This window comes from Osmerus mordax, chromosome 22 (genome assembly GCF_038355195.1).
Source record: "Osmerus mordax isolate fOsmMor3 chromosome 22, fOsmMor3.pri, whole genome shotgun sequence".
Taxonomy (NCBI): Eukaryota; Metazoa; Chordata; class Actinopteri; order Osmeriformes; family Osmeridae; genus Osmerus; species Osmerus mordax.
Window position 1 is genome coordinate 596,270 of NC_090071.1, and position 26,186 is coordinate 622,455.

Genomic DNA, 26,186 nt, shown 5'->3' on the forward strand with positions numbered 1-26,186 from the left:
TGTGTAATTGCCAAAAGCGAGTTGGAAGCCTCAGATGCACCAATGTAAATATTAAAGAGGGAGCCAGCTTAATAAAAACGCTGTTCAAACAATGCGGCCCTAACTTATCTCCGCCTGTCCAGTTTCCAGGACCCAGCGAGAGGGCAGGGATCTGGATAACGTTCCTGGTAGGAGAGGGAGAGACATAGAGGGAGAGACAGAGAGAGAGAGGCAACGAATGAGTAAATGGATTCACAAAAGAATGAATAGGAGAGGACTGTGAAGACAGAGTGAAAATAGAGAAGCTATTAGAGCAGAAGGAGGCTGGCTATGAAAAAGAAAGAGGGGGAGAGGAGGGGAGGAAGAGGAGAGAGTGAGGGAGAGTGGAGGAGGGGAAGGAGAGAGGAGAGAGCGAGGGAGAGTGGAGGAGGGGAAGGAGAGAGTGAGGGAGAGTGGAGGATGGGAAGGAGAGAGGAGAGAGTAAGAGAGAGTGGAGGAGGGGGAGTGATAGATCAGACAGACTTTTTAATGGTATTGATCTCCTCCTAGGCCACCCTCCAGAGATATCCTGCTGTCACCTTGACCTTGGGCCAGCATCTGACCTTTCACCCCTGACCCCACAGCCCAGCTGGCTGGCCACTGTGACCCCCAACCTGGTTGGGGAGATCCAGAGACAGATGTCAACAACCATTCTCAAGGACTATTTCTCTTCAGGACTCAAACACTCTGGAATATTTTGAAATGTACTTGGTGTGAAGACAGAGAGATAGAGAGGTAGGAGGAGAGAGAGAGAGAGAGAGGGGAGGAGGGAGAGATAGAGTGAGGGGAGGAGAGAGAGAGAGCGATAGAGAGAGGGGAGGAGAGAGAGAGAGGGTCCGGGGAGACAGCAGAGAGAGGAGCGCCACTAACTGCTCGTTGGTATCGATCTGCCAGTTAAATTGCACACACACACAGGGGGGAGGGGGGCATTGAAACTCCACCATGTCACCACTGCTCTCTCCATCCCTCTCTCTCTTCATCTCTCCATCCCTCTCTCTCTTCATCTCTCCATCCTTCTCTCTCTTCATCTCTCCATCCCTCTCTCTCTTCATCTCTCCATCCCTCTCTCTCTTCATCTCTCCATCCCTCTCTCTCTTCATCTCTCCATCCTTCTCTCTCTTCATCTCTCCATCCCTCTCTCTCTTCATCTCTCCATCCCTCTCTCTCTTCATCTCTCCATCCCTCTCTCCATCTCTCCATCCTTCTCTCTCTTCATCTCTCCATCCCTCTCTCTCTTCATCTCTCCATCCCTCTCTCTCTTCATCTCTCCATCCCTCTCTCCATCTCTCCATCCTTCTCTCTCTTCATCTCTCCATCCCTCTCTCTCTTCATCTCTCCATCCTTCTCTCTCTTTATCTCTCCATCCCTTCTCTCTATTTATCTCTCCATCCCACTCTCTCTTCATCTCTCCATCCCTCTCTCTCTTCATCTCTCCATCCCTCTCTCTCTTCATCTCTCCATCCTTCTCTCTCTTCATCTCTCCATCCCTCTCTCTCTTCATCTCTCCATCCCTCTCTCTCTTCATCTCTCCATCCCTCTCTCCATCTCTCCATCCTTCTCTCTCTTCATCTCTCCATCCCTCTCTCTCTTCATCTCTCCATCCCTCTCTCTCTTCATCTCTCCATCCCTCTCTCCATCTCTCCATCCTTCTCTCTCTTCATCTCTCCATCCCTCTCTCTCTTCATCTCTCCATCCCTCTCTCTCTTCATCTCTCCATCCCTCTCTCTCTTCATCTCTCCATCCCTCTCTCTCTTCATCTCTCCATTCCTCTCTCTCTTCATCTCTCTCTAATGGTGATTGCTTTCGATCTTTTTGGATCTGGACCCTCATCAGGAAACTGGGACAACAAATATTTGGGATTTAGGAGGTGGTGGGTTTGAGGTTTTGGGATTGTATTAATGTACCTGTGCAAGAGAGTAAGACAGGAGAGGACAGGACTGACAGCTGATTTTTCTCCAGGATCCATTGTTCTAGAGAGAGTGCAGAGCAGATTTAAACTCCTAATAAACTTTAGGGTTTTGAGGAGGCAGGTTGTCAGGTGTCGAGAGATAAGTGTTACTCTTGTAGTTCTCTCATAACTCTCCTTCTACCACACACAACATGCAGAGGAACATCTCAGAGGATAGCCACAATGACGAGATTCTCATACAATCTTTAAATGGAACTGTTGGACATTATCCAAACCAATCAACCTCCACTCTCATACGCCTTCTGTTCTACATTGTCTCTCTCTCTTGTTTTATCTCTCTCTCTCTTGCTTTCCTGAAAACACCATAACAATTCTGTTCATTAACTGAGATTTTTTTTTTCACCTAATGGAGAACAGAGCTGTTTGTATCTGTTACCTCTGATAGCTGCCGATGCTATCATTGTTTACAAGCTCACGAACACACCTCCCTGGAACCACATTGCCCCTGCACAGCTAAAGAGAGTGTGAAGAGAAAGTTTGGACTCTGGTGCAGTTTAAACTTTTCACCCTTTCTTCTGCTGCTCCATCCCTCCCATCTAAATGGGGTACATGGAAGTTTGCCAATTTGTTTGTTGTTGCAGTCATTTATTTTAATTCTCATGTTTTGTTCATGATAGAGTAATTGTCACACTCATATTTCAACAGAATCCCTTTAAGCTGCAACGATTTCATGCTAAAAGCCTCTTCTGATCCCTGCACGAGAGCCAGACGTGAATTCAGAGTTCTTCCTGTGTTACAGGAAAAGAAGTGAATTCAGAGTGCTTCCTGTGTTACAGGACAGGAAGTGAATTCAGAGTGCTTCCTGTGTTACAGGACAGGAAGTGAATTCAGAGTGCTTCATGTGTTACAGGACAAGAAGTGAATTCAGAGTACAGTCCTGACCTAACAGCCCAGCATGCATCACCAGATGAACACATTCTGGTACAGTATACAGTTACATTTTACATTTTGGGGTGTTCTTTTGTGTGTGCGTGTGTAAACTGAGTTCCATGACATTCTCAGATTGTTCCAGTCAGTCATGACTGGACTCTGCAGTGTTCATGCATATTTCCCGATAATGAAGTCATTTTCATGTTTTGAAACATGTGTGGCCTTGTCCCAGACTCTTCAGACGGTGAGCAGATGTCAAGAAGCATCTTTCTGTTCATCTGAACCTCCGTGTTCCTTCATGCTTCTGCAGTTGAGCTGGAGTCTTAGTTGATGAGCGTCTGACTGAAGCAGAAAGGAGGATTTTTTGGAACAGTATTCCTCACAAAATATTGCCTGTCAGACGTGTGAATTCAGGAGTCTTTTGAATGAAGACGGTTCTGCTGCTTGGCAGAACATTTCAATGGGCAATACGGAGGCTGGTTTGGGCCTGCTCATTAAGGTCCTGCATACGGAGGCTGGTTTGGGCCTGCTCATTAAGGTCCTGCATTTTAAGTGTGACACTTAGTGGCAAGTGTAAACACGCAGGATTTGCTTGGCAGAAGAGGCAAGTGTATTAGCAAGAGGTCTGGGGAGCAAGAAACAGTGATGAAATATTTATGGGCTTTGATTTGTGTCCCTCCCCAAGGATGAAGCATGGAAAACTTGCAATCTGTGGATGGCCTGAGGCGGCTGGCTTGGAGGTCAAGACTTTAGGTTTTTCTTTACATGAAAACAGCTTGTGGAGGAGAAGCCGGTGCCAGAGGAAGAGGATGATGTATTCTGGACCCAGGAGAAGGTTTGAGCTTCCAAGGGTTATGGATTTTTTCCCCTTCCTATTTTTGTTGTTACAGACATCTTTGCTCATTTTACTGGGATCAAAAATCAATTTTGGATCATGTGTTCAGTATTACATGTGGCAGGTACTTGTATTCACAACAAACTCAATTTGCTGAAGAGACTCTGATGTGTTTCATGGGCCCAGCGTTGACCGACATCAAAGATCCGCTGTTTCATTTTTGATACCGTGGCAACAGGTTGCAGTGTGTGGATATTAACAGCCCAACAACATACATAGGAATAATGACACAAACTTCCTAAAGAAATACATTCCCAATGTGTCAAATACACAAAGAGAATTATTCCTTTTAGATAAATTGCTATCAAGTTTTTTTTGTCAATTTTGACAGTTTATATGACACTAAATAATGTGAAAAACTTTCTAAAGGATGATATTTGTAGCTCTGACCCTGTGACTGGGATGCCCAGTAACCTTTCAAAAAGTTTTTTGCTAAACCTTTTCTCAAATATATTTTTGACCGTTCCAACAAAAAAAAATCACACACACAATGAAAGGACAGAGGAGAGAGGAGGAGAGGAGAGGAGAGGAAAGGAGAGAGGAGGAGAGGAAAGGAGAGAGGAGGAGAGGAAATTAAAGCAGAGCAGAGTTCAGCAGAGTTTAATAAAGTACAGAAGAGTATAGTTCAGTCCTAGAGTATAGTGCTCATCAAGTACTCACCAATGATGCAAATGTTTTGGGCATTTTTTTCTCGCAAATATTTTCTCAACCTTTCAAAGTTTTTCTAGAACCTTTTCACTTCTGGCGGGCCGTGGAACGCTTAGTGTGTCAATAGTGTCCTGAATTACAAAACAAGACTGTTGTTTGACTGCCTGATTGCTTTTCTTAATTGTGGTCGGAATCATGTTTGCTTCTTGTAGATGTGAAACAACACAAGGTAATCACAAGGCAACCATGACCCAGTCAGACCAGACATAATCCATACACCACCAGACACACCGTCACAGAGCAAATGTCAAGGGCCAGAGGTCAATGTCGCTGTGTGAGTGTGTGTGTGTGTGTGTGTGTGTGAGAGAGAGAGAGAGAGAGAGAGAGAGAGAGAGAGAGAGAGAGAGAGAGAGAGAGAGAGAGAGAGAGAGAGAGAGAGAGAGAGAGAGAGAGAGAGAGAGAGAGAGAGAGAGAGAGAGAGAGAGAGAGAGAGAGAGAGAGAGAGAGAGAGAGAGAGAGAGAGAGAGAGAGAGAGAGAGAGAGAGAGAGAGAGAGAGAGAGAGAGAGAGAGAGAGAGAGAGAGAGAGAGTGTCTGCTCTGCTCTGGGCAGCCAGTATTGATCAGGAAACCACATTATTGCAGCCCTAAGGACAGGGAGCTCACCTCAGCTGGGACACCACTGGTCAACCACACTGGTACCCCGGGGTCCACATATGTCTGTCTGTCTATATTTCCATCCCCTCCTCCCCCGCTCTTCTACACCCCCAGCCCCTCCAGCCCTCAGTTCCAAGACAAGACGTTCCTATGAAATATGTGCAACTCCCCATTTAAATTAGAAGGCCCTGGACCATGACGCCTGCCCAGGTAGGAGCAGCAGGTCTGCTGGTGTCCCCCGCCGTCCAGCCCCTCTCGGCCAGCCAGCCGTGACATATTAAAACCAGCCCTCGTCTGAGGAGACATGGTGCCTCTGGGGCTCTGCGCTGCCGGAGAGAAGATGCTGTTCACGACTGGCCGGTGAACCCTTTCACTTTTTTGCAACTGTGGCTAATTACATAAATACTCAGCGACGCACCCTGCGTTGTTCTGGATGATCCGCTCCTGTTTCCTGGAGGGACAGCGTGCTCGTACCAGCACTAGCGTGTCACACAGCACAGATCACGGAACACCGTTTAAGAGATTTCTGTTGCCTCAGCCATTTTGTTAAACCCTGGTTAGAACTTCTGTGGAATAAAGGACCAGATTAACCCCTCTCAGGTTAGTTTCTCTGGAATAAAGGGACTGTAGGCCATGAAACAATATTCCAGTGATCAGGTGAGGATGTGATGATGTTCATTTGGCTTCTGTGGACACAGAGTAGAGTCAGCCCCGCTCTGCACTAGCAGATACTCAATCTACTTTAATGGAAATCTTCAAAGCACAATGCCGTGAAGAAATGATTGCAAGCCAGGTGCAAACAAATAAAGCTGTTATTAAGTTACACTGGTAAACACCGCGATGGGAGAAATCCATACAAGAGTAATGAGCTGAAGCCGTTTGCTACTGAGTAAATATTGGTGCAGTTTATTAATTCAATCCATTGTCCAATTCAATTAAAGGGAAACATTGTGCTGTATATCCTTGGTCTCCCGTCAGCTAATGAGGGCCTGGAAGGCAGGAGGATCTGGGCTGATGTTATTACAGGAGAGAAACACTTCTTACATCTCCTGTCTGGACTGATGTTATTACAGGAGAAAAACACTTCTTACATCTCCTGTCTGGGCTGATGTTATTACAAGAGAGAAACACATCTTACATCTCCTGTCTGGACTGATGTTATTACAGGAGAGAAACACTTCTTACATCTCCTGTCTGGACTGATGTTATTACAGGAGAAAAACACTTCTTACATCTCCTGTCTGGGCTGATGTTATTACAGGAGAGAAACACTTCTTACATCTCCTGTCTGGGCTGATGTTATTACAGGAGAGAAACACTTCTTACATCTCCTGTCTGGGCTGATGTTATTACGGGAGAGAAACACTCCTTACATCTCCTGTCAGGACCCATGTTATTACAGGAGAGAAACACTCCTTACATCTCCTGTCTGGACTGATGTTATTACAGGAGAGAAACACTTCTTACATCTCCTGTCTGGGCTGATGTTATTACAGGAGAGAAACACTTCTTACATCTCCTGTCTGGGCTGATGTTATTACAGGAGAGAAACACTTCTTACATCTCCTGTCTGGGCTGATGTTATTACGGGAGAGAAACACTCCTTACATCTCCTGTCAGGACCCATGTTATTACAGGAGAGAAACACTCCTTACATCTCCTGTCTGGACTGATGTTGTTACAGGAGAGAAACACTTCTTACATCTCCTGTCTGGACTGATGTTATTACAGGAGAAAAACACTTCTTACATCTCCTGTCTGGGCTGATGTTATTACAGGAGAGAAACACATCTTACATCTCCTGTCTGGACTGATGTTATTACAGGAGAGAAAGACTTCTTACATCTCCTGTCTGGACTGATGTTATTACAGGAGAGAAACACTTCTTACATCTCCTGTCTGGGCTGATGTTATTACAGGAGAGAAACACTTCTTACATCTCCTGTCTGGACTGATGTTATTACAGGAGAGAAACACTTCTTACATCTCCTGTCTGGACTGATGTTATTACAGGAGAAAAACACTTCTTACATCTCCTGTCTGGGCTGATGTTATTACAGGAGAGAAACACTTCTTACATCTCCTGTCTGGGCTGATGTTATTACAGGAGAGAAACACTTCTTACATCTCCTGTCTGGGCTGATGTTATTACGGGAGAGAAACACTCCTTACATCTCCTGTCAGGACCCATGTTATTACAGGAGAGAAACACTCCTTACATCTCCTGTCTGGACTGATGTTATTACAGGAGAGAAACACTTCTTACATCTCCTGTCTGGGCTGATGTTATTACAGGAGAGAAACACTTCTTACATCTCCTGTCTGGGCTGATGTTATTACAGGAGAGAAACACTTCTTACATCTCCTGTCTGGGCTGATGTTATTACGGGAGAGAAACACTCCTTACATCTCCTGTCAGGACCCATGTTATTACAGGAGAGAAACACTCCTTACATCTCCTGTCTGGACTGATGTTGTTACAGGAGAGAAACACTTCTTACATCTCCTGTCTGGACTGATGTTATTACAGGAGAAAAACACTTCTTACATCTCCTGTCTGGGCTGATGTTATTACAGGAGAGAAACACATCTTACATCTCCTGTCTGGACTGATGTTATTACAGGAGAGAAAGACTTCTTACATCTCCTGTCTGGACTGATGTTATTACAGGAGAGAAACACTTCTTACATCTCCTGTCTGGGCTGATGTTATTACAGGAGAGAAACACTTCTTACATCTCCTGTCTGGACTGATGTTATTACAGGAGAGAAACACTTCTTACATCTCCTGTCTGGACTGATGTTATTACAGGAGAGAAACACTTCTTACATCTGCTGTCTGGGCTGATGTTATTACAGGAGAGAAACACTCCTTACATCTCCTGTCTGGGCTGATGTTATTACAGGAGAGAAACACTCCTTACATCTCCAGTGCTTCCTATGTGCCTCCGTCATGAACGCTACTGAAGGTACCGGCACTTCATCACAATCTGGTCGTTAACTAGATACCTTGTGGTATAGTGCTGTAGTTTAACTGTGTGGTTTCTAGTCCTGTAGTTTAACTGTGTGGTCTAGTCCTGTAGTTTAACTGTGTGGTCTAGTCCTGTAGTTTAACTGTGTGGTCTAGTCCTGTAGTTTAACTGTGTGGTCTAGTCCTGTAGTTTAACTGTGTGGTCTAGTCCTGTAGTTTAACTGTGTGGGTTCTGGTCCTGTAGTTTATCTGTGTGGGTTCTGGTCCTGTAGTTTAACTGTGTGGTATAGTCCTGTAGTTTAACTGTGTGGGTTCTGGTCCTGTAGTTTAACTGTGTGGTATAGTCCTGTAGTTTAACTGTGTGGGTTCTGGTCCTGTAGTTTAACTGTGTGGGTTCTGGTCCTGTAGTTTAACTGTGTGGTTTCTAGTCCTGTAGTTTAACTGTGTGGGTTCTGGTCCTGTAGTTTAACTGTGTGGTTTCTAGTCCTGTAGTTTAACTGTGTGGTTTCTAGTCCTGTAGTTTAACTGTGTGGGTTCTGGTCCTGTAGTTTAACTGTGTGGGTTCTAGTCCTGTAGTTTAACTGTGTGGTTTCTAGTCCTGTAGTTTAACTGTGTGGGTTCTGGTCCTGTAGTTTAACTGTGTGGGTTCTGGTCCTGTAGTTTAACTGTGTGGGTTCTGGTCCTGTAGTTTAACTGTGTGGGTTCTAGTCCTGTAGTTTAACTGTGTGGTTTCTAGTCCTGTAGTTTAACTGTGTGGGTTCTGGTCCTGTAGTTTAACTGTGTGGTTTCTGGTCCTGTAGTTTAACTGTGTTGTCTGCGTCGTTTGACTGCAGGCCAGTTCTGTCTCCTCTGTGTGTGAATGAGAAGCAGGCTGAAGATGTGGCGACAGTCCTGTATGCAGAACATCTAGCTGTGATGGAGGGGCTGTCATCTGATGAGATATAAGTCAGTGCTGCGGAGGGGGGAGGAGCCAGTGTTCGAAGAGGAGTGGAGGGCTAGAGGAGGGCTGGAGGAGGGCTGGAGGAGGGATGGAGGAGGGATGGAGGAGGGATGGAGGAGGAATGGAAGAGGGGAGGAATGGAAGAGGGGAGGGATGGAGGAGGGGAGGGATGGAGGAGGGAAGGAGGAGGGATGGAGGAGGGGAGGGAAGGAGGAGGGGAGGGATGGAAGAGAGGAGGGATGGAGGAGGGGAGGGAAGGAGGAGGGATGGAGGAGGGGAGGGAAGGAGGAGGGAAGGAGGAGGGAAGGAGGAGGGATGGAGGAGGGGAGGGAAGGAGGAGGGGAGGGATGGAGGAGAGGAGGGATGGAGGAGGGGAGGGAAGGAGGAGGTATGGAGGAGGGGAGGGAAGGAGGAGGGAAGGAGGAGGGAAGTGGCTGTGTTGAGAGAGGAGTGATGGAGATCTGAGGACTTCCAAAAGGCGGAGTTTGGAAAAAATAATGAATCTCCTCATTATCATACTGTCACTGACTGCAGTGTTGACACACACACACACACACACACACACTCCAAGCAGCTGCAGTGTTGACTTCAAGCAGCTCTCCCCAAGGAGAGAACACACGCTCGCTGGAACTCTGGAGTAAACAGTGATATGCTAATGCTGCATGCACACACACACATTCACTCACACATAATCACTCTGTCTCACACACACATGTACGCACTCTAAACTTTTTAACAACCTGATAGGTGGGAAGGGTCTGGGGAAGTTCAGCTGATCAGTGAGGTTGTTGTATGCATTCCTGTTGTGTTACAGGAGATCTGGTGCAGGTGAGTGCAGGTGAGTGCAGGTGTGTGCAGGTGTGTGCAGGTGAGTGCAGGTGTGTGCAGGTGAGTGCAGGTGTGTGCAGGTGTGTGCAGGTGAGTGCAGGTGAGTGCAGGTGAGTGCAGGTGTGTGCAGGTGAGTGCAGGTGTGTGCAGGTGAGTGCAGGTGTGTGCAGGTGAGTGCAGGTGTGTGCAGGTGTGTGCATGTTGACCCTCATGTGGGACTTCCTGTCTGGAAGGTCTGGTTCCCAGGTGCAGGACTGTGCGTCTGCCTGGCTGGGAAATAGTACTTAGGAAGGAGGAGCCTAACTCAACTCCCAATCAGCAGGCAGCTGTGAGGATCTCTCTCTGATGGTTATCCCACAATGCACTGTTCAGCCCTTCTCATCACTTCCTTGTTGTTACTTCAGTGTAACTTAGAATTAGGAAGTCGCTCTGCAAACTGTTCATTCATAAACCAAACATTGAATTCATAAGCCAATCAACTAATGTTCATAGTGGTGACAGTGTCAAAAGAAGATTGATATTTTATTATTTCTCGGTAATAGACAAAGTTACAGACTATTCAAAATAACATGACATCCTGTCTAGAAACTGAGATTATACAGAAGATCATGGAGGGAGATAATGTGATGTCTCTCTGCTCTCTGTCTTTCTCTCTCATCCTGATCTGATTCTCCTTGTTTCCCACCCTCCCTGTCTCTCTCTTTCACTCTTTCTCTCTCTGCGTTTCACGCTTCATTCAGCCTGCTCAGCAATCACAATGCCTTACTGTAATCAAAGAACTCACAAAAGACTTCTTTCATTTCCTGTCGGCGTCTGTGTACATTATTCTCCTGCTTCCAGTTTCACTCATGTCTGGAAGTCACAGAACCCTGTGCAGTAATTTTGCATCGAATAAAATACAGGTGATCAAAGTCCGTGGAGTCTTTTTGATTCCACAGAACAGCCAGCCCATCCTCTGGTATGCCTTTTGAACATCTTAAGACTTCTTGGGGGAAAAAGAGAGACAAAAATGCTGCTTGTGCATTCTGCTTGTAGATATCCCCTCCCCAGCCCTGTCTGGGAAGGCTGGTAGATCTTTCCTGCCCAGCGCTGTCTGGGAAGGCTGGTAGATCTCTCCTGCCCAGCGCTGTCCCAGGAACTCAGGAGGAACCTTGATGTGAGGAGAGGAAGTGCTGGAGGACGGGTCATGATCAGGGTCAGGATCAGGGTTAGGGTCAGGTTCAGGGTCAGGGTTAGGGTCAGGATCAGGGTTAGGGTCAGGGTCAGGGTCAGGATCAGGGTTAGGGTTAGTGTCAGGATCAGGGTTAGGGTCAGGATCAGGGTTAGGGTTAGGGTCAGGATCAGGGTTAGGGTCAGGATCAGGGTTAGGATCAGGGTTAGGGTCAGGATCAGGGTTAGGGTCAGGGTCAGGGTCAGGATCAGGGTTAGGGTTAGGGTCAGGATCAGGGTTAGGGTCAGGATCAGGGTTAGGATCAGGGTTAGGGTCAGGATCAGGGTTAGGATCAGGGTTAGGATCAGGGTTAGGGTCAGGATCAGGGTTAGGGTCAGGCCTGACTTAGGGCAATGCTACAACCTGCTACTGAGGGCAAAAAGTTAAGACTGGACACATCGTCAGATATTTGATCGTCATACTCTGTACTGTATTTAATATGGCATGTTATCTGTTGGGTTTGTTGTCTGAAAAACTCCAGGTGGCAACTGATATTGTGATAGTGAGTTTATTAGGCTTACCTAACCCTCTGCTGTGTCTGCTGCCATGCTGGAGGGGAACAGCTTCAATGAGATTCCTCCTCTAACCCTCTGGTGGATCCTTCCTCCTCTCCTCCTCTCCCCTCCTCCTCTCCTCCTCTCCTCCTCTCCTCCTCTCCTCTCCTCCTCTCCTCTCTAGTGGATCCTTCCTCCTCTCCTCCTCTCCTCCTCTCCTTTCCTCCTCTCCTCCTCTCCTCCTCTCCTCTCCTCCTCTCCTCTCCTCCTCTCCTCTCTAGTGGATCCTTCCTCCTCTCCTCCTCTCCTCCTCTCCTCTCCTCCTCTCCTCTCTAGTGGATCCTTCCTCCTCATCCCTCCTCATCCCTAATTTCTCCTCGTCCATCTCATCCCTCTGGGTGCAAAATCCATTGTCGGAATTAAGGCGAGTGGTTCAATAATTCAGATTAGAGCTCATGTTTATTAATGCTTTACATCTGTGCAAACAGCGTGTCAAGCAGTGAGTTTATTGTAATTGCCTGAGCAAACAAAACCTGAAGGAACCCATTTCCAGTTACAATGTGCTGACAGGTAATGAGGCCATCGGCATTCTGCAGCCATCTCTGGCCTCGTCTCTGCTCATCACTCCTGCATTGTGTGTGATAGATATTTTTATAAGGAATGAAGGTGCTGGATAATATGGGGCGCCACTAGAGGCAGGTTGGTGATTAAAGATAATCATCGTTTTCCTCCTGCAAGATCTTATTAGTTTTCCGTTCGCGTTGCTGGTTCACACCGGAGCGCTGGACTGCAAGGCTGTCTCTCTAACAGCCACTGAGACGTCATGACGACTCGTCATGGAAACAAGCTCCCAGCCAGCGGTTTCTGGAAAGTGGCCATTGTGTTCAATCCAGGGACACTTCTGAAAGAAACAGCACATGGGATATCAATCTGAGTTACTGTCTGGGAGTAGCCTCTATTGGTGATCTCTTCTATTAGTCATTATTGCGTAATTGAATTTCAGTGCTAAATGTTTAATTGAATAACAGCTTAGGATTTTATATTGAATTCACCCTCCATTTGTACCAGCGTCAACCTCTAACAGATCTTTGAGAAGCGCTGGAATCAGAAACGTTGTTTGAGACGCATGTCATGTCTAACTTGATGAGAGTCCTGCATGGAAACCAGAGTCCTGCATGGAGACCAGAGTCCTGCATGGAGACCAGAGTCCTGCATGGAGACCAGAGTCCTGCATGGAGACCAGAGTCCTGCATGGAGACCAGAGTCCTGCATGCAGACCAGAGTCCTGCATGCAGACCAGAGTCCTGCATGCAGACCAGAGTCCTGCATGGAGACCAGAGTCCTGCATGGAGACCAGAGTCCTGCATGGAGACCAGAGTCCTGCATGGAGACCAGAGTCCTGCATGGAGACCAGAGTCCTGCATGCAGACCAGAGTCCTGCATGCAGACCAGAGTCCTGCATGGAGACCAGAGTCCTGCATGCAGATCAGAGTCCTGCATGCAGATCAGAGTCCTGCATGCAGACCAGAGTCCTGCATGGAGACCAGAGTCCTGCATGCAGATCAGAGTCCTGCATGCAGATCAGAGTCCTGCATGCAGATCAGAGTCCTGCATGCAGATCAGAGTCCTGCATGCAGATCAGAGTCCTGCATGCAGATCAGAGTCCTGCATGCAGATCAGAGTCCTGCATGCAGATCAGAGTCCTGCATGCAGATCAGAGTCCTGCATGCAGATCAGAGTCCTGCATGCAGATCAGAGTCCTGCATGCAGATCAGAGTCCTGCATGCAGATCAGAGTCCTGCATGCAGATCAGAGTCCTGCATGCAGATCAGAGTCCTGCATGCAGATCAGAGTCCTGCACATCCTCTCTGCTGCTGTGGACTGAAGTACCATGCAGAGGAAGTTAAGAATGTCTTCATGCACTTAAGTTCATGTATTTGACAGAGGCCTGCTGTTGCAGTTCTGTTCAAGTTCTTCTGGGAAGTAGAGGATGGGAGGTGTGAAGTAAGGATCGCTGTTCCTCTTGGGTGTGAAACAGTGTGCGGGTCGTGTCTCACTAACTGTTGTAACAACCGAAGTGGCGTTTAATAATCTTCCTGTGATCTTGTGTTTACAGTGCTGTTGCCGTACCGACCTCATTGGCGGAAAACACCTTTTAAACAAACACATCTGGACATCAATATGAACATCATATAGTCACAAATGCCTTTTAGTCTGCAGTTTTCTCAATAACACTGCAGAGCTGCATGCTCACACTAGGCCCATACTGTGCTGTGGAACCAGAAGGTAAGAGTGATTGTGGTGGGAGGGGGAGGGGGGAGTCAATGACAAAGTGTTTAGGTTGCAAGTCCGCCTGATGGTTCGGGATTAGAATCTGTGTTATGATTGATAGATTTATTTGTCATTGGTGTCCAGGCGCAGCGCTCCTACACGGCGCTCTGAGCCGGGTGTCATTAATCAGCGTAAATAACTCTCCTCTCTCTCGCACATCACGAGTCTGTAAGTGGAGACATTTGACACGGGTACAGCACCAGAAGCATATTTACCTCTGCGCGTACCTAGGCGTGAGAGCACGTGTGATGGCTGGGGAGGCCGGGGGGAAGCGGGGGGGAGGCCGGTGGGAGGCCGGGGGGGGAGGCCGGGGGGGGAGGCCGGGGGGGGAGGCCGCGGGGGAGGCCGGGGGGGAGGCCGGGGGATGGAGGCCGGGGGGCCGGGGGGGGGGGGGTCGGGGGGGGGGCCGGGCTGCGTCCGCTAACGGCCCTGCTGACGCTGACACCAGGGGAAATCACCCTCCTGCAGATGCCAGCCGGACAGCTGATTAATGACAGCGAGGGACTTCCTGTTTGAGGGAGAATCTGTGTTCCACTGGTGCGCTGTGTTTGAGACACTTGGTATGGCGGTGGTCCTGTTCTAACAAGGTATTTGCCAAGTTTTACACACATATTTACTCACTGAAATGTTAGCACCAATTTAAGCTAATTTGAAATGATTACAACAAGGCCACTGGAGGTGATAACTATGTTAACAGTGATGATAACTATCTCCAGTCATCACCATAGAGTGTGGCTGGGACCCAGGGTTAGGGTCAGGGTCTGAGACAGACCTGACCCAGCGTCTGAGACAGACCTGACCCAGCGTCTGAGACAGACCTTATTCTAGGCTGAAGCACTGACTTTGACACACAGAAAGTACGACCATCATTACAATTGTTTAGGAAATATATTTTCCTTGAAATTAGGTTAAATCACCAGATCAGGTAGACTTGAACTTGAACATAATATCAGAATTTATCAGTCTCCTCTATTGTTGATAGAACCCTCCTCTATTGTTGATAGAACCCTCCTCTATTGTTGATAGAACGCTCCTCTATTGTTGATAGAACGCTCCTCTATTGTTGATAGAAGGCTCCTCTATTGTTGATAGAAGGCTCCTCTATTGTTGATAGAACCCTCCTCTATTGTTAATAGAACGCTCCTCTATTGTTGATAGAACCCTCCTCTATTGTTGATAGAACCCTTCTTTATTGTTGATAGAACGCTCCTCTATTGTTGATAGAACCCTCCTCTATTGTTGATAGAACGCTCCTCTATTGTTGATAGAACCCTCCTCTATTGTTGATAGAACGCTCCTCTATTGTTGTCCCTTGACTCAGTTAGCGTCCCTTTGATTGGCTGACCTGGTAAAACCTCACCCAAGGTACGCTATTATCTTTGCATAAATGCACACCTTGTCATTATTGCTTAATTAGTGTGCCGCTTAATTAAATCTACATTAATCAAGGAGACAGAGGTGGAGCTTAGGGAACACTTTACACATGTTAAATATACTGTACTTTATTATCCAAGGAGAGATAAATGATGCTAGTGGCGTGGAGTGTCTGATTACATCTGGATGCTAACAGGAAGAACTCCTTCTGGAGGGGGGATTCTGGGCCACGGTCGTCTTGGTTACCACGTCGCCACGGTTACAGGCGACAACGTCAACATTCTGAGAGAGGGACTCTGTGAAGCAGTGTGCTGAACAGTGACGGCTGATTTGATCTGTGGTGTGGGTCTGAGTTTACCCAGAGTTCAATCTGTCACGACCACCTTGTTCCAGCTCCCAGGGTTCGGAAGTGATGCGACCGGCAGAATGATCTCATCCTCTCCATTCTAATTTACCTCACAGATGGATTCTCATTGGTGCAGGAGAGGAAAAATCATTTGATCTGTGAAAAGACTTTGGAAGCTGAAAATTGTTTTTCATCATCTGTTCCTGTGTGAGGAGGGGGAGGCGAGGCAGAGAGATGGGGGAGGCGAGGCAGGGGAGGGGGGAGGTTGGGGGAGCCGGGGGAGGTGGGGGAGGGGGGAGGCGAGGGAGGGGGGAGGCGAGGGAGGGGGGAGGCGGGGGAGGCGGGGGGAGCCGGGGGGAGGTGGGGGAGGGGGAGGTGGGGGAGGGGGGGAGGCGGGAGGCGGGGGAGGGAGGTTGGGGGAGGCGGGGGAGGTGGGGGAGGGGGAGGCGGGGGAGGGAGGTTGGCTCCGTGTAATTAAAGCAGTATTAATGGGAGGGACCGGCATGTATGAGGAAGGTCAGTCCCTACAGAGATGAGACTCTGCATGCACACACACACACACACACACACACTGTACATACATACACACACACACAGTACATACACACACACACAGTACATGCACACACACACACAGTACATACATACACACACACACACACAGTACATGCACACACACACCTGTGGGAGGCTGGGGGGTGACCTGGGGGTGGTACCCCCCCCCCCCCTCCACCTTGATAAGGTCATTGTGATGCAGAGTGCTGGATACTTTATACTTCAGTATATGTCAGAGCCCCCACTTCTTTACTTTAACTTGAGTGAAAAAGTGTAGTCAGTACTTCAACTTTTACCAAAGTATTTTTAAACACGAGTATGTGTACTTCTGCTTGAGTGAAGGATGTGTACTCTCTGCTGATAGGCTAGTGTCTGGTCCTTGATTCTGATCCTTGTATTTCCGGTTTGAGGTTTTTGAAGAATCAAGTCCCTGTTTGGAGGAGAAGGGCAGGTGACGCAGGACAGGTGACGCAGGACAGGTGACGCAGGGCAGGTGACGCAGGGCAGGTGACGCAGGGCAGGTGATGACAACACATTTAGTCATCAGGTGACGCAGGGCAGGTGATGACAACACATTTAGTCATTTAGCAGACGCTCTTATCCAGAGCGACTTACAGTAAGTACAGGGACATTCCCCCGAGGCAAGTAGGGTGAATTGCCTTGCCCAAGGACACAACATCATTTTGCACAGCCGGGAATCGAACTGGAAACCTTCAGATTACTAGCCCGATTCCCTAACCGCTCAGCCACCTGACCCCCACATCTATCCACATCTATATCTGTTCACAGACTCGACCTCAATCAGTCTGCCGCCACATCCAAAGACAAAACAAGTTGTGTCACGTTATCAATTAATTCGACATGACGAAGTCTTAACGCCAACAAATGAGCATGTACTTTAGGAGGCCCCAGTCTGAAATGTGTCTAGTGCACACAAAAAAATCATAAAACGCAAGGAAAACAATGAAGATGATGGAGAATGTAATATGGAGGGAGACTCATGTCTACATTGCTGCTTTTCTAGTCACATCAAGAACAGCCTGAATCTGCCTGCCGATGCAGATGTGTGTCTGTGTGTGACACACACACTCTGGGACAGAATGTCTTCCTCAGAGTGATCACCCCACCTCCACTCATCTCCACCCTCACCTCCACCCACTCTCACCTCCTCCGCCACCATCACATCCACCTTCACTCACCTCCACCCACACCTCCCTCACCTCCACCATCACCTCCACCTTCACTCACCTCCACCCACACCTCCCTCACCTCCACCATCACCTTCACTCACCTCCACCCACACCTCCTTCACCTCCACCCTCACTCACCTCCACCCACACCTCCCTCACCTCCACCATCACCTCCACCTTCACTCACCTCCACCCACACCTCCCTCACCTCCACCATCACCTCCACCTTCACTCACCTCCACCCACACCTCCTTCACCTCCACCCTCACTCACCTCCACCCACACCTTCCTTACCTCCACCATCACCTCCACCATCACTCCACTCCCACCATGACAACAATAATGACCTCAAATTCTTTTTAAATATTTTATTTTGCTGTTTCTTTAACTTTGAACAAGAGGAGATCAGGCTTTGTGTGGTACCAGCTCTGCCAATCATGACATGAATAACGTCATGATACGTTTGCTCTAACATGCCTCTGAGTGGCCTGAAATCTGAATGTATCTGTTAACTGTTCACTTAGCATAAGTTTTCCTGCCAAATCCTCTCTGCGATGACGATGGTGGTGATAATAATGATGATAAATATCTGGGTTAATCATGGCTGAACACATGCCTCCCTCTCCCACGCACATCACGATACATGACCCCCCGAAGGTGACCCCCCCCGCCCCCCCCGCCCCCCCATCCCAACAACCACTACCCCCCGCCCCCCCCTCTGCCACTAAGTCCCCACCCCCCCTCGCCAACCCTCCATCTTCTCCCAGCTGAGGCGTGGGGCTGAAAGCTCAAATGTGATCTGATGTTGAAAGTATACCCTGTCATCTGCACTCCTCCATCTTTAGTGTAATTGCACCAGCGCCTGTGCCCCCCGCTCCAGGAGGCTGTGCCAATTACAGGACCACAATGAGGCCCGGCTCATTCTCGCCCAGGCTAGAATGTAGATACTAATTCGCAACAAAGTGCTACAGCTGTCAGTGCATTTTCTGCTCTGTTACTTCAATAAATTGGATGTGTGAGTCGGGGAACACTGTCATATTGCTTTGTGAGCTTCCTCCAATAGATGAACTCTCCGGCAAACACTGTTTGAACAATTCCATCCTCTCCAACGAGGAAACAGGGATTGTCATTTTCGAGATAGACAAATATTCATGCCCCAGTATCCTAATAACAGAGTTCCTTTTCCTGGAAACAATTATTGAGTGATAGATTGAAATAAAACTGAGCGTCTTTGATGGGTGATATATTAGAATTATTCTTATTATGGAAATTGATGTGATTTGATCACAGTATCAACCATGTCCTCTGGGGGCTGGTGTTCTGAGCAGGTCCATGCAGGACATGCTAGTGTTCAGAACACCAGCCCCTCTGTGCTACAGCTTGATGTCACAGAGATGGGTTTGGGTTAGACTGCCTTCCTCTGGTGCAACCGCTGTGTTGTGTTGTGCTGTGTTGCATTGTGGGAAGCCTCTGCTAGAATTAGTGTCTCTGATGGGCCAGGCTGCAGGTTAGTCTACACCAGTGGTTCCCAACCTTTTTTCAGTCATGGCACCCTTAGAAAAGTTTCTACATTTTGTGGCACACGATATATTCTGCCGTTGTTTTGTCAGGCATTGATTTACAAAATAAAAAGGTTTCTTTAATGCTGTCGCCATCTACGAATCGAACATTTGCCAGGAGCTGAGTGTGCGTGCCCACTAATGTCAGTCGACTCATCCAGCTACAAGAAAAATGTGTTGAAGGACTTTTACACAGCACCCTTGCTCTCATCAGACGGCCGAGGCACCCTGGTTGGGAACACTGGTCTAGACCTTCTAGATGATTACCCTCTCCCCCTCTCCTCCCCCCCTCTCTCTCCCCCTCTCTCATTCTCTCTCCCCCCCTCTCGCCCCCTCTCCCCCCCCTCCCCCCCCCTCTCCCCCCCTCTCTCTCGTTCCCTTTCATTTCTCTCTCCCCTTCTCTCCTCCTCTCATCTCCTCTCTTCCTCTCCTCCGTTTCTCTGTAGTCGGTGACTGGTACCAGGCAGCATCCAGAAGTGAAATGTTCCAGCAGGTTAGGCCTGCCTAACTCCAGCTCACTGCATAATGCAACATCAGGAGGGAGGAGGAGGGCCTAACTCCAGCTCACTGCATAATGCAACATCAGGAGGGAGGAGGAGGGGCCTAACTCCAGCTCACTGCATAATGCAACATCAGGAGGGAGGAGGAGAGGCAGGAGGGAGGAGGAGGAGGCAGGATGGAGGAGGAGAGGGCAGGATGGAGGAGGAGGGGGCAGGAGGGAGGAGGAGGGGGCAGGATGGAGGAGGAGGGGGCAGGATGGAGGAGGAGGGGGCAAGAGGAGGAGGAGGGGGCAGGATGGAGGAGGAGGGGGCAGGAGGGGGGAGGGGTGGAGAACATAAGAGAGGGGGGGCAGGAGGGAGAGAGGATGGGGCAGGAGGGAGGAGGAGGGGGCAGGAGGGGGGAGGGGTGGAGAACATAAGAGAGGGGGGGCAGGAGGGAGGAGGAGGGGGCAGGAGGGAGGAGGAGGGGGCAGGATGGAGGAGGAGGGGCAGGAGGGGGGAGGGGTGGAGAACATAAGAGAGGGGGGGCAGGAGGGAGGAGGATGGGGCAGGAGGGAGGAGGAGGGGGCAGGAGGGAGGAGGAGGGGGCAGGGAGGGAGGAGGAGAGGGCAGGACGGAGGAGGATGGGGCAGGAGGGAGGAGGATGGGGCAGGAGGGAGGAGGAGAGGGCAGGAGGAGGAGGAGGGGGCAGGAGGGAGGAGGAGAGGGCAGGAGGGAGGAGGAGGGGGCAGGAGGGAGGAGGATGGGGGCAGGAGGGAGGAGGAGAGGCAGGAGGGAGGAGGAGGGAGGAGGAGAGGGCAGGAGAGAGGAGGAGGGGGCAGACAGACAAACACACAGACAGGAACAGAGAGACACAGAGCTGGTCTGCTCAGTGTGGTCTTAACAGCTGCCCCTGCCATTACTGAGGAGAGAGAAGAGGGGATGAGGGGGAGAGGAGAGAGAAAGAGAGAAAGAGAGAAAGAGAGAGAGAGAGAGAAGAGAGAGAGAGAGAGAGAGAGAGAGAGAGAGAGAGAGAGAGGAGAGAGAGAGGAGTGCTCCTTGTTAGGGACCATTTATTAACTGAGATCATCTTTTAGTTCGCCTCGGGGTAATGACTAATGTCAATGGCAGATTTCACAGTTGTCTAGAGAAATGAATTAAATTTGTAATAAAAGGCCCTTTGGCTTGTTGTACATGCTCATTCTGTGGAGTTGGTGCATAAGGAGGAGAGGAAAGCAACCAGGTTGGCTTAATCTGCCCCACCCTCCTCATGTGAATCCTGACCTTTCTCTCTCATTATTCTGAGGAATAGAAGACATGTTCTATAAAAAGCCCTGTAGTGTCCATGGATAACAATATTACCTCACATTCACTGATGCAAATGAGACATATAGACACTATTCTAACGTTTAACTGTTGGTGTGACTGTATTTAGTCACCACACAGACACACACAGACGCACACATTAACAGATTGCATTCATTGTCCCGTGGGTGTGTGTGTGTGCGCACGCGTCCATGTGTGTAATCTGCGAGGGACCAATCAAAGCTGCAGGCTGGGGCGTTGGTCTAATCCATCTATTGAGGACTGGTGGGCCCCCTGGAGCCACACTACCACCTCCTCAACACAGCCTGCCCCGAGACCCTGTCAGAGCCCCAAACACACACTCTGTCATGCACACACACGCACACACCCTCTCTCTCTGTCTTTCTCTCTCACACACACACACACCCTCTCTCTCTGTCTTTCTCTCTCACACACACACATACCCTCTCTCTCTGTCTTTCTCTCTCACACACACACACACACACACACACACCCTCTCTGTCTTTCTCTCTCTCACACACACACACACACACACACTCTCTCTCTCTCACACACACAAACACACACACACCCTCTTCTCTCTGTCTCTCTCTCTCTCTCTCTCACACACACACACACACACACACACACAAACACCTCTCCCTCTAACTCACACACACCATCTCTCTCACACAACACCCTCCCTCTCCCTCTCTCTCTCTCTCTCTCTCTCTCTCTCTCTCTCTCTCTCTCTCTCTCTCTCTCTCTCTCTCTCTCTCACACACACACCCTCCCTCTCTCTCTCTTTCTCTCTCTCTCTCTCTCTCTCTCTCTCTGTCTCCCTCAGCCCCCAGTAGGGCCCCAAAGTCTCTCTCCTTTTTCAGAGACAGAGGTCTGCTGGACCTTGCTCTCCTGTGTGTGAGGGTGAGGGTGTGTGTTGGGCCCTATGGGGCAACAGGGACTGGGATAGGGAGTCACCCTCTCTCTCCCTCTCTCTCCCTCATTCTTTATCTCCTGTTCGTCTCCCTCTCTCTCTCCCTCTCTCTCTCTCTCTCTCTCTCTCCCTCTCTCTCTCCCTCTCTCTCTCTCCCTCTCTCTCTGCTGTGAACTGTCCTTCAGCAGTGCAGCAGTCAGTAATATTTCTACTATCACATTTTTGAAATGAATGTAATATTTAGCTGTTAATTCTGCTGGCTGAAGTGTGTCGTCTTCAGATGATTTAATTGCCCGGCAATTTTCTCCTGTCAAACCAGCAACGTGCTCCTCTGATGAAAACCAGTCAGAGAGAGAGAGAGTTAATTAGCAACCTCGTTAGGGACTGGAAGTGTCTGTGTGTGTATCTGTGTGTGTGTGATGGGGAGGAGAGGGGGAGAGGAGGGGGGAGGAGGTGAGGGGGAGGAGGGAGGAGGTGGGGAGGATGGGAGGAGGGTTCAGAGCTCTAATAGTGTGTTTACAGAAGCTCATCTCTCCTTGTCTGCTGACACTGTGTGATGACCTGGGATGCTGCTGGGGGTAATGGAGCGAAGGCTTCTCTGTTTCAGGGGTCACCCCCCCTGCCTCCCCCCTTTCTTCCCCCCCCTTCCCCCCTCCCCCCTCCCCCCTCTCCCTCCCAGCAGAGAGAGAGGACTTCCAGCCCTCTGACAGTCAGGATGAAAAAGGATGATGAACAGTCTGGAACAGACACTGGTGGTCACTGTAAGACAGGCAGACAGGCAGACAGGCAGACAGCAGACAGGCAGACAGGCAGACAGGCAGGCAGACAGGCAGGCAGGCAGGCAGGCAGGCAGACAGACACTGTTTCAGCACCAGTCCTAGATTAAACTAGGTACATTAGTTTAAGAGGGAATATTTTATGTTGACCTGTTCGTTCACATTTGTATTCTAAATCTGTGTTTCCTGGAAGCTCTGCTGCTGGAGAATATGGAGACAAACGAGTGTAAACATGGAGCAGCATGCAGATGCAGTAGGAGACAAATGTCCAACCTTGTGTTAAGTCAGGAGGTAAGGTCACCTGCCCTCCATCTATCATCTCTCTAATCAGCTAAACACAGACCACTACATCCCTACATACCTCAGCACCTGCTCCCTGATAACAGGAGAGAGGAGGGAGAGGGGGGGGGGAGGGGAGGGAGGGAGGGAGGGAGGGAGGGAGGGAGGGAGGGAGGGAGGGAGGGAGGGAGGGAGGGAGGGAGGGAGGGAGGGAGGAGGGAGGGAGGGAGGGAGGGAGGGGAGGGAGAGAAATTGAAAACAAGCAAACGCAGAAATTCTACTGATAAAAGATCCAACAAGTAAACATTCATATTACTCCTCCTTCACCTCCTCTCCTCTGTGTGTGTGTGTGTCTGCTGCCATGGGGGTGTGTCTGTCTGAGGTGTGTGTGTGGTGTGCACGTAAACTGTGTGTGTGAAGTGGTGCTGCTGCTGGGTGTGTGTCTGTCTGAGGTGTGTGTGCGGTGTGCACCGTAAACTGTGTGTGTGTGTGTGGTGTGAGTGTGAGTGTGAGTGTGAGTGAGTGTGAGAGTGCGTGAGTGTGAGTGTGAGTGTGGAGTGTGAGTGTGAGTGTGAGTGTGAGGAGTGTGAGTGTGAGTAGTGAGTGTGAGTGTCGTGTGTGTTGTGAGCTGAGGTAATCCAGTCTTTGTTTTCCTGTCCCTCATCTGTATCAGTTCATTTCAACATGCAGGGGGGGGGGGGGAGAGGACCATGGGAAAAGCAGAATCCCTGGCCCTCTATGGCACTTGTTCCACCCCACTACACCCTCCCCCCCCCCATCAGCCACTTGTCAGTGACCCGGACACCCCTCCTCAGTCCTGCAACCTTTCAGACTCTCTTTCTTTCACTTTCTCTCCATCACACACTCTCTCTCTCCCTTTCAACTTCTCTCTCTCTTCCTTTATTCTCTGCACATGTGTTAGTGATGGCTGATCTTTTACAACACTCAGTCACCCCCCTCCAGTCCTCCAGTCCTCCAGTCCTCCAGTCCTCCAGCCCTCCAGCCCTCCAGTCTCCAGTCCTCCAGCCCTTCAAGTCCTCCAGTCCTCCAGCCCTCCAGCCATCCAGTCCTCCAGTCCTCCAGTCCTCCAGTCCTCCAGCCCTTCAGTCCTCCAGCCCTCCCAGCCCTCCAGCCCTCCAGTCCTCCAGCCCTCAGCCCTCCAGTCCTCAGCCCTCCAGCCATCCAGTCCTCCAGTCCTCCAGTCCTCCAGCCCTCCAGCCATCCAGTCCTCCAGTCCTCCAGTCCTCCAGCCCTCCAGTCCTCCAGCCCTCCAGTCCTCCAGCCCTCCAGCCATCCAGTCCTCCAGCCCTCCAAACCTCCAGCCCTCCGGCCCTCCGGCCCTCCAGCCCTCCGGCCCTCCGGTCCTCCGGTCCTCCGGTCCTCCGGCCCTGCGGCCCCTCCAGCCCTCCAGTCCTTCAGCCCCTCCAGTCCTCCAGTCCTCCAGCCCTCCAGCCGTTCCTCTGCTTATCATGCCCAGCTATGGTGCATGGTGGTGGGGCAGGGGCACCCTCTTCGCCTGGTGGAACAAATAATAACAGATAAGATCTGTCTTTGTGTTTCAAGATGAGTTGTAGGCGTAACCATAACTCCAAATGTAGCTTAAGTGTGTGTGTGTGAGTGTGTGTGTGTGTGTGTGTTTCTCACTGGGAGAGGAGGAGCTGTTACCAGCAGGGGGTGGTAGGACAAAGGAAAAAGTATAAGAGAGACAGAGAGAGAGACAGAGAGAGAGACAGAGAGAGAGACAGAGAGAGAGACAGAGAGAGACAGAGAGAGACAGAGAGAGACAGAGAGAGAGAGAGAGAGAGAGGAGAGAAGAGAGAGAGAGAGAGAGAGAGACGTAGAGAGAGTGAGAGAGAGAGAGAGAGAGAGAGAGAGAGAGAGAGAGAGAGAGAAGGGTATGTATATTGAGCATGTTTACAGGACACAGTGTGTCTAGGCACACAGTAGCTGTGTTTAGGATCAGTGAGGATCATGTCAGGTTGGTTGTGTTTAGTCCTCTCCTCTCACTTTGTGATCTGTGATCTGTGAAGTCATGAATATGAAATGATTCCCGTATGTGTTTGTGAGAGAGTGCACCTGGAGGTGTGACACCTGCTCTAGTTCCTGTTTCAGTCAAACCTCGCAGATCAGTTCTGGAGACTCCCTTAATACGCTACAACACAGATAACACCACCCCTGTCACACCCCACACTCATATAGTAACACACACACACACACAGATAAAGCCCTTCTCCACTTCCTTATTCTCATAAATACATCAGGTATCCTCAGTTGTGGCCTGACACTCTGTCTGGGGGTAGTGTGTGTGTGTGTGTGTGTGTGTGTGTGTGGTGTGTGTGTGTGTGTGTGTGTGTGTGTGTGTGTGTGTGTGTGTGTGTGTGTGAATGACAGAGAGAATCTGTGTGTGAAAAGAAAGAAGGTGTGTGTGGAGTTGGGTCATGCTTGGATGGTTTGCTGTTCCACAGTCTGCTCCAGAGAGAAAGAGAGAGGGAGAAGAGAGATAGAGAGAAGAGAGGGAGAGAGAGGGAGAGAGAGGGAGAAGAGAGATAGAGAGGGAGAGAGAGGGAGAGAGAGGGAGAAGAGAGTTAGAGAGGGAGAGAGGGAGAGAGAGGAGAAGAGAGATAGAGAGAAGAGAGGGAGAGAGAGGGGTAGAGATGGAGAAGAGAGATAGAGACGGGAGAGAGAGAGGGAGAGAGAGGGAGAACAGATATAGAGAGGGGGAGAGAGGGAGAGAGAGATAGAGAGAGAGGAGAGAGAGAGGAGAGGAGAAGAGGGAGAACAGAGATAGGAGAGAGGGAGAGAGGGAGAGAGAGATAGAGAGAGAGAGGTGAGAGAGGGAGGAGATAGAGAGAAGAGAGGGGATTAGTGAGAGTGTCTAAGGACCCTCATCTTTGCCTCTGTGTGGATGTGCCTCTCTCTCGGGAAGGGGGTGTGGGGGGTACTGTCCAGTGAGCTCTGCAGCTGCCCAGCCCCCCCCCTAACCCCCCCTCACTCCCTAACCCCCCCCCCCCCTCCCCTCTCAAGCTCACCAATAAAGTGTTGAGTGGCAGCGGCTCCATTTCACCGTGGAAACGGCGCACACACAAAGCTGAGAGCTCAGGCGTCCTGTGTGCCTTACCTGCCTCATCATCCAGAGACGAGGAAACCGACACCACACACCACACACCCTGCTCTTAACCAGACCCACACCACACACACACCCTGCTCTTAACCAGACCCACACCACACACACACCCTGCTCTTAACAGACCCACACACACTCACACCCTGCTCTTAACCAGAGAACCCAGATAAGGACAAGGGGAAGAGAGGGGACAAAGAGAGAGACAACAGAGAGACTGAGAGGGGGGAAAGAGAGAGAGAGAAGGAGAGATGGGGAGAGAGAGAGGGGGAGGGGGAAAGGAGAGAGGGAGAGGGGGAAAGGGGAGAGAGAGGAGGGAGGGGGAGAGAGAGAGGGGGGAGGGGGAAAGGGGAGAGAGAGAAGGAGGGAGAGAGAGAGGGGGAGGGGGAGAGGAGGGGAGAGAGGAGGGTGAGGAGGAGTGGAGAGGAGAGAGGAGGGTG